The sequence below is a fragment of the Oryctolagus cuniculus genome, chromosome 17 (assembly GCF_964237555.1).
Source record: "Oryctolagus cuniculus chromosome 17, mOryCun1.1, whole genome shotgun sequence".
Classification (NCBI taxonomy): Eukaryota; Metazoa; Chordata; class Mammalia; order Lagomorpha; family Leporidae; genus Oryctolagus; species Oryctolagus cuniculus.
Genome location: NC_091448.1, coordinates 61746504 through 61759523, shown reverse-complemented (window position 1 = coordinate 61759523; position 13020 = coordinate 61746504). Strand labels below are relative to the sequence as shown.

Below are 13020 nucleotides of genomic sequence, written 5' to 3'. Positions count from 1 at the left end.
GCCTGTGCCTGCCTGTGTGACTCACTGAGCCTCCACTCAAGTGACTTTCTGGCGTTCCTTCAGCAGTTTGCAGCTGTCCCCTCTCCTGGGGCCGTTACTGGGATTTGCCGTGCATTTTACGGCCCGTGTTCCTCGCCGGTGTGCTCACTGGGCACTGGGAGAGCAGCCCCACACCCTCCTCCACACAGTCTTCTCGGGGAATGTCCATAGAACCCAGCACGATCAGCTGGAGGCGAGACAGAGGCTCAGCCCAGGGGCGCTCCGGGAGGCCGGGCGCAAGTGCCCACCACTGCTCCCTCCCCATTGCACAGGGGAGACCTCAGTCCTGAACCTCACTGAAATAGCCAGAATCGGCCCTGGCTCTGAGGGCAGGCCTTGACCCTCCCCTTGTCCCTGCTGGCCCCTGAGTCAGGCTCTGCGGGCTGCCCACTGTGCGGGAAGAGCCAGCCCAGACCTGACCCCAGGAGGGCGGCGTGAGCAGGTCAGAGGCCAGGTGGCCAGGGCACTGCGCAGCCGCACGCTCCCTCCTGCGGAGCCGGGGGCGAAGGCGGCCTTGTCTGTGGTGGCTAACCCCGATGGGCGCGGGGGTGATGCACGGAAGCTGCTCTTCTCGCCCCGTGTGAGGGCGACTGCTCCGGGGCGTGCCTGGTGCTTCAGCCGCTGCCGACTCTGGACTTCAGAGCGTTGGGGCAGTAGCTGCAGTGTCAGTCGGTGTGACTGTGGAACAGGCAGCGCGGGCTTCCTGCTGCGCCCTCGTCCTGTGAATTTAAGAAAATGGGAATCCCTGCTGTGACGCTGGTGCTCTCTCGGACACTGCCGCCACCATGGAGGCCACGGTTTAGAAGTGACCTTGGCTTCTGGCACACGAGTCAGATGCCTTTACTCAGCCAGTCACGGAAATACTCATCCTAGACTTGTCGTCCCATTACCTGGCTCCTCACACGCAGGCTTTTGTAAAACATTGTTCTCTCCCAGAGGCAGTGGTTCCCACAGAATTTACTGTTTGTGAGCGTGTGGGTATTTCCTCTGGAACACTGCTGCAGCTTTCAGCCAGAGACCTCCCAGACGTCCTGGCAGTGGCTCTGTGCACATTGTCGCTTTGCATTAGTTTACTGACCAACTGTCTGAATGCCGGTTGTGTCCGGGCACACACTCAGGTTGGACGTTTTCTGTTTGTGCAGATCCCACAGGGAAGGCTCCTGCGACGGACAGAGCAGCCTGAGTCCCGCTCGGGCCCTGGAGGGCGCCCACGGGGAGTTCTCCGGCTCTCACGAGGCCTTAGCTGCTGCGTTCACGCGTGGACCTGCTGCTTCCAGACTGTCCGGGTCATGCACATGTGCACTGGGAGCCCAGACCGGTGCCTCCGCTGCCGCCCTGCCTGCGTTTCTGAAGTCCCGGGCCGCACCACGCCATCCATGCGTCCTTCCGACCTGTGCTGGCCTCCTGCCACAGGTCACCTGTCCCTGGTGCGGAGCGTCGGCGGCGGGAAGGGCCTGTGTGAGTAACTTGTCTTGCTGAGAAGCGATGCAGGGATGTTTCAGATGCAGCTGTGATCCCGCAGCCGCCCAGCAGAGGGAGCCCATGGCGAGCGAGCGGCAGAGCGTCCCGGTCAGGAGGCCAGGAGTGCGCATGTGCAGCCCTGGAGACCACTAAGAATAGAAACTGAGCACAGATTCCGTACTATTTTTAAAGATTTATTTATTTATTTATTTGAAAGAGTTACACAGAGGAGAGGCACAGAGAAAGAGGGCTTCCAACTGCTGGTTCACTCCCCAGTTGGCCGCAGCGGCCGGAGCTGCACCAATCTGAAGCCAGGAGCCTGGAGCTTCATCCAGGTCTCCCACCTGGGTGCAGGGGCCCAAGGTCTTAGGCATCTTCCACTGCTTTCCCAGGCCAAAGCAGGGAGCTGGATTGGAAGTGGAGCAGCCGGGACTCGAACCGGCGCCCACATGGGATGCCAGCACTGCAGTCGGCGGCTTCACCTGCTACAGCACAGCACTGGCCCTGTTTCTGTACTATTTGAGAGAAATAGTTACATACGAAGACAACCAGAGTAAATCTGAGGTATAAATGAAATTCTGGGGGGAAAACCAAAATGGGGAAACAAAGGTAATGCTGAAAATAATTCAGTTTTTTCCGTCAGTGGAAATGTACTTTAGACTGCTGGGTTTTGAGAAAACTCCTCTGGGCATCTAGACGGAAAGAAGTGACCTAGAAAGGTGCGCATTAGCAGGACGCTGGACTGGAAGCAGAGAACCTTGGACTCAGACTGTTTGCGTCGGGGTCCCGGGCTGGGGTTCTTCCAGAGTCTTCCCTCCACACAGAGACAAAGATGCATAGGAAAGCAGGATTTATGGAAAGCACAGGAAAAGTGCACGTTTAAGAGCTAAGCCAGGCCAGCGAGAGAGAGAGAGAGAGAGGAAGGGGGGAGGGAGAGAGAGAGGAAGGGGGGAGGGAGAGAGAGAGAGGGAGGGGGAGAGAGAGAGAGAGACAGAATAGAAAAAAGACTTCAGCACTGCAGAAACCCCCCGCGAGGCTCAGGCCCTGCTTTCACGTGATTGGTGGATGTGGGAGGTGGCGTCTGGGGCAGGACTTAACTGAATTTGAAAATACCGGTTGTCAGGCACCAGAGGGGATGGGAGTGGGAGTGCTGGCCGTGGTAACTCAGTAGGGTGGCGTGCCCATGACCGGAGGTCATCGCGGGGCCGCCCTGCAGCCGTATTGCACATTCCAGCTGGCGCTGGGGGAACGTTGGCTGCACTGAGGAACTTGCTGGCTCTTGGTATTTGGAAGCTGGTGGGTTGGTGGCGCGTGGGAGGCGGGGTGGGTGCTGTGCAGAAGGGGAGCTCTGGGGTGCCAGCTGGGCCGGGCTGTCAGGCGGGGTCAGCTGCAGCTGCTGTCACCTGGCGAGTCCCCCCCCCGGGGCCGTCCCATGATGGGTTGGGCCAGAGCTGGCAGGTGGTGGCCGGCACTGCTGCGTGTGTTGGCTGAGCTGCCCAGTAGTGGCCCACAGTGCCACGGGAGTTGGCTGGGGCTGGCTAACCTCGGCTCCTCCCCTCGCTACCTCCCTCCCCCCTGGTTGCCTGGAACCAGGCCCTCAGATGTGGGTGTGGGCGTCCCACCCCTGCCCCAGGTAGGCTTCAGTGAGGGGGCGGTCAGGTGGTGCTCGCGGGAGGACGCTGTCCCCTGGTGAGTTTCATGCGAGAAAAGCAGCTAGTGCTGGGTGACCGACTCCAGAGAAGACTCCACCACGGCACACTGAAAGGAGACTCTCGGTGTGCAGCATGGCTCTGAAGTACCTGGACAGGGCTGGATCCCGGTCACCGGGAGCTCAGCGGCGGGAGTGAGGGTACTTGATGGAGGGCTGCTGCGCACAGAGGGGCGCTGTGAGGGGCGACGTGGCTGCTCTGCGTCTCCTCCTGTGTTGTTCAAGCTTCCGATGGCTTGGGAAGCTCCGGTTCCTCTGAGACTCGGACTCCACATTGCAGACTTCCAAGGAATGAAAGGGATCCGTCCCTAGATACAGAGCAGGGATCACCAGGCAGGGCACAGAGGAGGCAGGAGGGCTTCACTGGGCTCGGTGTGCGGACTGGGAGGCCCCTGCGGCCCTGGAAGTGACTGGACCCCGACCTTCCAGTGCTCAGGGCCACAGGTCCCTGGGGCCTGGCCGCTTCCTTCTGCTGACAGTACTGTCCACCAGCAGAGGGGAGAGAGCCGTCCTGCACGAGGGAGTCCCCCTAGGCACTCGCCTGGGCAGCCCTCAGGGGCCCGGCCCCCTCGGCAGTGAACCTGAAGCCCAGGAAAGGGGAGGTCTCTGGGCCCTGGGGGAGAAATCGAGGTCCCCTGGGCCCTCGGAGGAGCAGGAGGTTGAGGACAGAGGGCGGAGTGCTGGCCCTGCCGCCCCGGCTGACCCCAAGGGACCCCTCCTGGAGCTGCGTGCTGACTGTGGAAAACTCGCCCGAGCTCTTTGGTTTTCTCTCCCCGTTCTGTTGGAAAATAGTTTTGTTGTGTTGGAGACACTGAAGTATATTTCAGCCCCAGCAGAGCACTTCTGCACGCCCCAAACACTGCAGGGCAGGAGAAGCCAAGGCCAGCATCACCCTTCCCTGGGCCTCGCTCCCGGGCTCGGTGGGGCCCGGCTCACCTGCTCCTGCTGCAGCTCTGGCACGGGCAGTCGGGTTGCTCAGCGTGACGTCACAGTGCAGCCTGGGGGTCAGGAGTGAGGGCGCAGCTGATGACGTGGGAGAGGGGGCTGCAGAGAGACCGCACCAGCATCCGGGTGCAAGTGTGTCCACTGCCGTCAGCACGAGAGTCGTCACCTGTGGGAAAGGGAGTGAGGAGGGGCAAGGACAGGGGCGGAGGAGGAGGAGGAAGGCGGGTCAGGAGGAATCCAGCTCCCTGCAAACCTCCACTTCCTCCTGTCTTCTCATTGCCATGTCGCCTTCTGCGTGCAGGAGCAGTGGCTGTGGCGGGGCGCCCTGGGAGTGAGAGGGAGGGCAGGGTGGACTTGAGGTGCAGGCTCAGGCCCCGCTGCTCATCGGATGACGTAGCCCAACCTCACGACCCTCTCGCGTCCTCACCTCTACACCCCTCTCCCCGCGCCTGGTGCTTCACCTTGAAATGAGTGCATGGTCCCTGCACTCACACGTATTCCTCCACCCCTCCAATTGCATCCCTGCGGCTAGGAAGGGACTCCCGTGTCATCCTCCGTCTCCCTGACTCTGTGTGGGAAGCCGTCTTGATTCTCTCGTGTTTCCTTCCTCGATGAAGTGTCAGGGCTTCCACAGCAGGGGGCTTGTGCAGATCAAGGGCACTCACTAGAGTGTTCACTGAGCAGGTGGACTGGGAGGGCAGGGCACCTGTGGCCTGGGGATAGGAGAGATCTCATCTGGGCATGCGTGGAGTGGGGGCAACAGGGAAGCTCTGGATGGCCAGAGCAGTGATGGAGAAGCAGGGACCTGGCCCTGATGCCCAGAGACGCTGTGCTGACCCTGGACCGTCCCAGGAGGGGAGGTCATGGAGCCGTGAGGCCGCTGTGTGCTGCAAGCCCAGCCGCGCCTGCACAGATGTCCTCTGGGCTCCCTGCCCGGCCACGGGGTCTCCAGGGGGAGCTGGACGTGGGGCTCCAAGTGGACGCCAATGCCAGGAACCAGACGTGGGGGAGATTGGAAGAACTCGGGGTTGTGCTTGCCCCCAACTTCTCTGAGAGGCTGGGGCCTCTCCCTTCACCCCAGAGGAAGTGTTCTTCAGCGTCCCCCACCACGGGAGGACCTTGTGACCCCAGAGGAGACAGGACAGAGCACAGAGGAGCTGCCCCAAGCCCTGGACGCAGAGGAAGGAGCCCGCTGCTCCCCACCGCCCAGAACTCGCTGCAGGAAGGCGTGGCTCCCGCAGGTGCCCTGGTGGGCGTCCTGTCAGCCCCGCCCTTCTGTCTCCTGCTGCTCGAGTTGAGGATGCGGCAAGAGGCCCCCGGGACCACACGCCCTGGGCCTTGGACTCAGGCTCTCCAGCCTTCAGAATGGTGAGAAGTTGATTTCTGTTCCTAACAGTTACTGGGTCGTCAGGAATTTCTGATAGCAGTGAAAATGGGCATAGACAGCAGTCAACACCAGACCACACACCAGTCTCGTGGACTGAATTCCGAGGGTGCTGCTGCAGCGGCACCCACGGCTGTGGGATTTGCTGCAGTGCAGGCAGGACACACTTCCAGGAGAGGCAGGTCTGTGAATACCAGAGCAAGAAAGGAGCAGGGAGACTCTGGTTGACGGGAACTCTCCTACTGTATCATCAAGACAGAGAAGGAGGGGCCGGCGTTGTAGTATAGTGGGCTAAGTTGCTACTCTAGAGAACTGAGTCCCACCCTGGAGTGCCTGGATTGGGAGTCCTTCCAGCTTCCTGCTCACGCACACACGGGCAGGCAGGTGATGGCTTCACTGTCCGGGCACGTGCCACTCAGGTGCGACACCTGGATTCTTTTCCCTGGCTCCAGGCTTCATGGCTGTTTGGGGAGGGAACAGCTAGAATCCAAGGAGAGCTGGATTCACCGCCCTGGCCCTACCTGTTACAGTCATTTGGGAAGTGAACAAGTAGGTAGGAGGCGTCTCTCTCTCTCTCTCAACTAAAATGAAAATAAATAAATGAATAAATAAATAAAAGATGCCCTTGGCCATAAAAACGAGGGGCAAGGACAGGTGGACTGCGGGTTCAGCCCCCGGTTCTGGGCTGACCCTCGCCTGTGCCTGAGCCCCCGCCCTGCCGCTACCACTGCAGGGTTCCCGCTGCACTGGTCCCAGCTCCACTTCCAATCCCAGGTTCCTGCTAATGCACACCCTGGCCGGCAGTGATGGCTCCTATACGTGGGTCCCCGCCACACCCATGGCTGGGCAGACTGGTTCATGGTGCCCACTTTGGCCCGGCCAGGCCCTGGCTCTGGTGGGCAATTGTGGAACAGGAAGAAGCAAGAGCTATGTGTCTGCCTGTGTCCTTTTCCTCTAAGGAGTGGAATGGTGACTTTTCAGACGGGAGGAGAGGGTAGAATTATGTACATGTACACATGGATGGGGCTGACGGAGTGTATTTTTAGAGTTGAAAGTGGCACTAGGCACTGGGGAATCTTTTCTGGAAAATACATTTTTTCAAACAATTGCACAGTCACTGTGCATGGACTCACACAGAACCCTCCCAACGCCGGCGCACCTGCTCCCCCGCCCCCATCGGCGTGACACAGCTGCACCCGCGGTTCTTTGCTGCCCTCTCCACTTCTCTCCCCACCCCCCAGCCCTCGTGTGCAGAGGCCTCGGGAATCCTGCTCTCTTCAGAGGGAGCAGCAGTGAACCCCCTCTCGGACGTTGGTTGTTCTTCGGCCGTGGAGGGTCCAGAGTATGTATGGTTTTCACTTGCTCTTGCGTCCACCTGGGATCAGGAAGGGGATTGATGGGAAATCCAGGTCGCACTTGTGCAGGTCTTTCTTCTCTCGGTGACTTTAGAAACCGAGCCGGGCACGGAGGCTGAGGCCGTGGTCCCGGGGTGAAGTGCAGGTGGCGCCTGCATCCAGGTGTGAGCTGCTCACAGACAGCGTCACTGCCCACGTTGCTCGGCAGATAGCAGATTCGTTTCCCGGAGTGAAGACTGAGGAAAAGGCTCCGTAGCGCGTAGATAACTGACGCTGCCATGTCCTGTTAGTATCTGGCGTCTGGTCTCAGTACATAATGCATGTGCACTTGAGTCCCCCTCCCCAGGAAAAGGCTTAGGCCACCTGAAATAGGCACGTGCATACTGCCATTTGTGAAGAAGGGTGGCTGAAAACAAACAGCATAAGAGGTGTGGCCTCCTCCCCTGGCCTGGCCCTGGGGATCCCTTCCACCAGGTCCTTGGGGACAGCCAGGAGCTCACAGGGTAACGGTCCGTGGATCGGCCTTGTGGAAGAGTCAGACAGGCAGCCTTTATGCTGCGGACATGGGACGAGATTGCGTGGAGGTGGTCGGTGAAGAGCCCCAGACTCGGCCACTGCCGGGCCGTCCTCCTCGGTGTATTCCAGAGGCCCCAGGAGAGGATCAGGGAAGAGAGGAGAAACAGTCCTGGCCGTCTTGCTCAGGACAGCCAGGCAGGAGGAAGGAGCCAGCGTAGGGGCTGGTGAACGCTCTGTGCACTGTGCAACACACAAGGGCGTCTCTCCCTGCTGCTGGCCACGCTGCGGGCAGGGTTCCCGTCCCCAGACCGCTCAGCTCGCGTGGGTCTACATAAACTGCTACCACGTTTACCATCAATGCCATCGGGCACCGTTTAACTGTTACAGTGTGTATATGTCACATTGACTGTTCTGTGATTTGTGAGTAGATTTCAGGGACATTAATTACAAAGACAGTACCCCGTGTCCATCACCACCACGTGCACCCACAGTGTGCATTACACCCAACACAAGCGCTGAACTACAGCACAAACCTCCCTCTCCCTCCAGCCCGGGGCAGTCGCTACCTCCCCTCCCTTTGAATTTGTCGGCTGTAGATGTTGTAGATGTTGTGTTGGAAGGAAATGCTCACCAACTTTCCGTGTCTGCCGTGTTTCAGTAGCGTGTCTGACTGTGTCCATCCGTGTTGAATTCTGAATAAAAACTCAACTCATGCTTGTGTCTTCATAGCCTCCCTTGTACGTGCAGACCGCGTGTACACTGTCCATTCTGGGGTGGAGTGAGGACGCCAGGAAGCCGCTTCCTGGTTGCCAGGGCCTGGGGCTGAAGCGGATGGAAGTGGGCTGGTGGAGGGGTTCCATTTCCTTTGGTGACAAAGTGCTTCTTAACTTCTCGGTGAGGCCTGCACATCCAGTGGACACAATCAAATCCTGCCATTGCACGGGGAACAGGTGGCTTTAGGGGAAACTCATTTCTGTGTCCACGAAATAAAAAGCAGTCAGCGTTCCAGGTCTCACTCGGACATAGTAAGAGGGTGAATGTCTTCACTATTACGCTCACAATCACAAAGCTGAACAAACCGGAAGGGACCCCCTGCAACTTCTGCCCCCAGCAGGCAAACGCCGAGGACCACAGCTGAAACCCGCTAGGGCGGGAGACGGTGGAACCTGTCCCTGTGGGAATATCCAAATGGGAATGTGGGTGGATCGCCAGGGCTGTGTGTGCGCTAGCTGCAGAGCGAAAACCCTGACATTGCAGTCTAAGATGGCCGCCGTATTCTCATAGGGTTAACGCCATGGTGAAGGGCAGAGGAAAACCTGGGTCCAGGTAGAGGGAAAACGCCCATCTGTAGATACTGGGCGGGGAGGGGGGCAGCCAGGTTGACTACGCCCAGGTGATCCTCTCACCAAGTCACGGCCCCCTGGGAAACTGCAGAGCCTTGCGTGACCTGGACGGGGCTCTGGACAGCTCCGTTCCCATCTGGCTTTGCCGTCTGAGAAGAAAAGCACAAAGTGATGACTCTGGGGGAGCGTCCAGGGACTCAGTGGACAGACCGTGGGCATCCACTCAGGAGACGCTAGCATCTCCTTCCCCCACCTCGTACCCAGAACCACGGGGCTGTGGTGTAACAACAGAAAACAGGGCTGAGGGAGCAGCGAGGGGGCTGCGTGGGACGTGCCGAGGAGACCCGGAGATCTGGGGCAGCGATTCAGCCAGGGGGGGCAGGAACTGGAGCTTCAGGCACTGCAGGTGCAGCGAACACTAAAGCCCACCTCCCGGCAATGTGCAGGCATCCCAGGCCCAGGGGCCGGCATTCAGCTCACAGCTAAGTCTCGGGTTAAGAAGCCCGCGCCACGTCAGAGTCTCTGGGTTCACCCAGACTCTGCCTCCTCCCCATTTCCTACCAACATGGACTCTTGGATGCGGCAGGGATGGCTCAGGTGTTTGGGTCCCTGCCCAGTGTGGGAACCTGGACTGAAGGGTGTTCTGAAAATTCACACACACTGAAAGGCTACGCAACACACGCCACAAATAAACGAGTCCGAGAGGAAACCTCAGTGGGGATTTCACAGCCAACAGTTGCACGGAGAAACCCAGCAGCTTGTGGGCTTGCTCCTGGTGACGACGGCAAGGAGCTTCATGGCTGCATTCTCAGCAGTCACCGTCACTGTCACGGTCACCGTCCCTGTGTGCTGTATCTGACCCAGTGCCCTGCTCTGAGGTCTGAGTGTCCCTGGGGAGCCCCGTGTCCCCGTGTGCTGTGTCTCAGTGCCCTGCTCTGGGGTCTGAGTGTCCCTGGGGAGCCCGTGTCCCCGTGTGCTGTATCTCAGTGCCCTGCTCTGGGGTCTGAGTGTCCCTGGGGAGCCCGTGTCCCCGTGTGCTGTGTCTCAGTCCCTGCTCTGAGGTCTGAGTGTCCCTGGGGAGCCCGTGTCCCCGTGTGCTGTATCTCAGTGCCCTGCTCTGGGGTCTGAGTGTCCCTGGGGAGCCCGTGTCCCCGTGTGCTGTGTCTCAGTGCCTGCTCTGGGGTCTGAGTGTCCCTGGGGAGCCCCGTGTCCCCGTGTGCTGTATCTCAGTGCCCTGCTCTGGGGTCTGAGTGTCCCTGGGGAGCCCGTGTCCCCGTGTGCTGTATCTCAGTGCCCTGCTCTGGGGTCTGAGTGTCCCTGGGGAGCCCCGTGTCCCCGTGTGCTCTATCTGACCCAGTCCCTGCTCTGGGGTCTGAGTGTCCCTGGGGAGCCCGTGTCCCCGTGTGCTGTGTCTCAGTCCCTGCTCTGGGGTCTGAGTGTCCCTGGGGAGCCCGTGTCCCCGTGTGCTGTGTCTCAGTGCCCTGCTCTGGGGTCTGAGTGTCCCTGGGGAGCCCCGTGTCCCCGTGTGCTGTATCTGACTCAGTGCCCTGCTCTGAGGTCTGAGTGTCCCTGGGGAGCCCGTGTCCCCGTGTGCTGTGTCTCAGTGCCTGCTCTGGGGTCTGAGTGTCCCTGGGGAGCCCCATGTCCCCGTGTGCTGTGTCTCAGTGCCCTGCTCTGAGGTCTGAGTGTCACTGGGGAGCCCGTGTCCCCGTGTGCTGTGTCTCAGTGCCCTGCTCTGGGGTCTGAGTGTCCCTGGGGAGCCCCGTGTCCCCGTGTGCTGTATCTCAGTCCCTGCTCTGGGGTCTGAGTGTCCCTGGGGAGCCCGTGTCCCCGTGTGCTGTATCTGACTCAGTGCCTGCTCTGAGGTCTGAGTGTCCCTGGGGAGCCCCGTGTCCCCGTGTGCTGTATCTCAGTCCCTGCTCTGGGGTCTGAGTGTCCCTGGGGAGCCCCGGGTCACCGTGTGCTGTGTCTCAGTCCCTGCTCTGGGGTCTGAGTGTCCCTGGGGAGCCCCGTGTCCCCGTGTGCTGTATCTGACTCAGTGCCTGCTCTGAGGTCTGAGTGTCCCTGGGGAGCCCCGTGTCCCCGTGTGCTGTATCTCAGTCCCTGCTCTGGGGTCTGAGTGTCCCTGGGGAGCCCATGTCCCCGTGTGCTGTATCTGACTCAGTGCCTGCTCTGAGGTCTGAGTGTCCCTGGGGAGCCCCGTGTCCCCGTGTGCTGTATCTCAGTCCCTGCTCTGGGGTCTGAGTGTCCCTGGGGAGCCCCGTGTCCCCGTGTGCTGTATCTCAGTGCCCTGCTCTGGGGTCTGAGTGTCCCTGGGGAGCCCTGCTCCTCCTCTCCAGAGAACCAGAGCCCTGTGCCTTCCTCCCTTCTGTCTCCCTCGCCTGCCTTTTGCTGTCACGTGGGGCTCCCTGTGCAGCTGGGGCGCCTGCCTGTGCTCCCCTCTCCTGTCATAACCTGGTGCTTCCCTGGACCCCTCCTGGCCTCCGTAAGCATCACCTCCACATAGGGGGCGTCACAGGGGCTGTGACAACGTTTCCTTGCAAAGCTTTTCTAGGTGCAATTTATAAATACGGGGGTCTTCAAACAGATCATGGAAATGCATGTTATAAACAACCACGTATGCATTCCATATTTTGTGCACCCAAATAGGCTTCTTTCTACTTTTTTTTCTAGGAATGCTTTGCGGTACCTTCACCAAGTTTCCCATTTTATTGCAAAGTACCTGCATGCTATCATTCGGGAATTGTCTACGCTGTAACTTCTGAGCAACCCTTGGTTCCCTTCTAATGTTTAGCATCATTGAAACAAGCGCACTTGCAGTCAGGCCGCCGTGGCCAGAGCGCCTGCCTCGGGTCTCCTGGGTTCTCAGCAGGCTCCTGGGCTGCAGCCGGGAAGCAAAGGAACAGCCAGCGCTGACGCCAGGGGACGCGCACCCACGCGTCACTGAGCGGCTGTGGCCGCGAGGACCGTGTCGGACCCGCCCACAGACGGAGGCCGGAGCGCGATGCGGTGAGTTTTAGACCAGGAATCACGGGCGTCAGGGCCGCGGAAGGCGGGAACCGAGGAGTCAGAGACGGAAGCATTGGCTGGAGCCGGGACTCCTCCCACAGCCCTCGGGTTCTGGCTCTGCGCGGCGAGAGCTGTGTCCAGGGAAGGGGAGCGCGTGCGCTGTCGTCGCGCAGAGATGGCAGGGACAAAGGTCCCCGGCTTTGACCGTCCTGGGCTCAGCAGCCCCCGGCATTTAAGGGGGAACCGCGGGTCCCCGTGCAGGGGAGAAGCCCAGACACCGCCCCCCAAACCCTCCTCTCCACCACCCAGCGCGTGCTCAGAGCTGAGCCAGGCCCCGGGCCCTGGTTCTGCGTGAGTGCGCCAATAAAGCCATGGCTGAAGGGACCGACAGTGACACCTGCATCCCTGTGAGCACTGGATCAGCGCCCGGCTGCTCCTCTTCCGATCCAGCTCCCTGCTATGGCCTGGGAAAGCAGTGGAAGATGGCCCAAGTGCTTGGGACCCTGCACCTGCATGGGAGACCAGGAAGAAGCTTCTGGCTCCTGGCTTCTGCAGAGTTGTGGCCATCTGCGGAATGAACCAGCAGACGGGACGTCTCGGTCTCCGCCCCTCTCGCTCAACTCCGCCTTTCAAATAAATCTTTAAAAAAAATTGTTTTTAAAACCAAAGATTTTCTTTGCTGGTTAGGACGCTTATGACTTTTTATTGCTGGGTAACTTTCTCAAGGTTTTCCTTTTAATGAAGCTCAAGAGCTGCTCTTATTAGAAAGGCAGAGACGCAGGGAGCTTCGGCGACCCCGGACCCAGAGTCACTGGGCGGAGGGCGCGTGGGTCCGGGCCGGGCGCGGTCCGCGTCGGCACCACCGACCTCGGCGCGGCTCTCGGTCGCCCACTGGCGGCGGGAGCTTCTATTCTTTTTCCTTCCGGAGCTCGGAGTCTGGAGAGGGCCGGGCCGCGGTCACAACGCCCGGGAGCAGTTCCAGGAGCCCGGCAGTGTCTGCAGGATCGTTCCGGTCATGCCAGAAACTGAGCATCGCACGGTTTGCTGGAGATTGAACTCGAACTGGGGCCGTGCACTCCATCTCCGGGCTCCCGGGATGTGCGGGGACCCTAGGGGCCCCGCGCCCGGACGCCGACCCCTCCCCGGACCCCGGTGGGGGCAGCGGCCGGGCTCCGTGTGAGAGGACCGGGGCGGTCCACGGGGGCTCCCGCGCGTGTGCGTGGGGTCCCTGCGGGCGGCCTCGGTTGCAGCAGGCTGGGC

General features: G+C 60.4%; 1 long non-coding RNA gene across 23 annotated transcripts in view; it reads left to right on the top strand.

Annotated features, from left to right (window-relative positions):
- Positions 1-1685, top strand: part of LOC108175821 (uncharacterized) — a 265995-nt gene extending 264310 nt beyond the window's left edge. For all 23 annotated transcript variants that reach the window (XR_011383724.1, XR_011383728.1, XR_011383727.1 and 20 more), the window contains one exon: positions 1182-1685. This is a non-coding gene — a long non-coding RNA (uncharacterized lncRNA). The remainder of the gene's footprint in view (positions 1-1181) is intronic.
- Positions 1686-13020: the final 11335 nt, after the last annotated feature.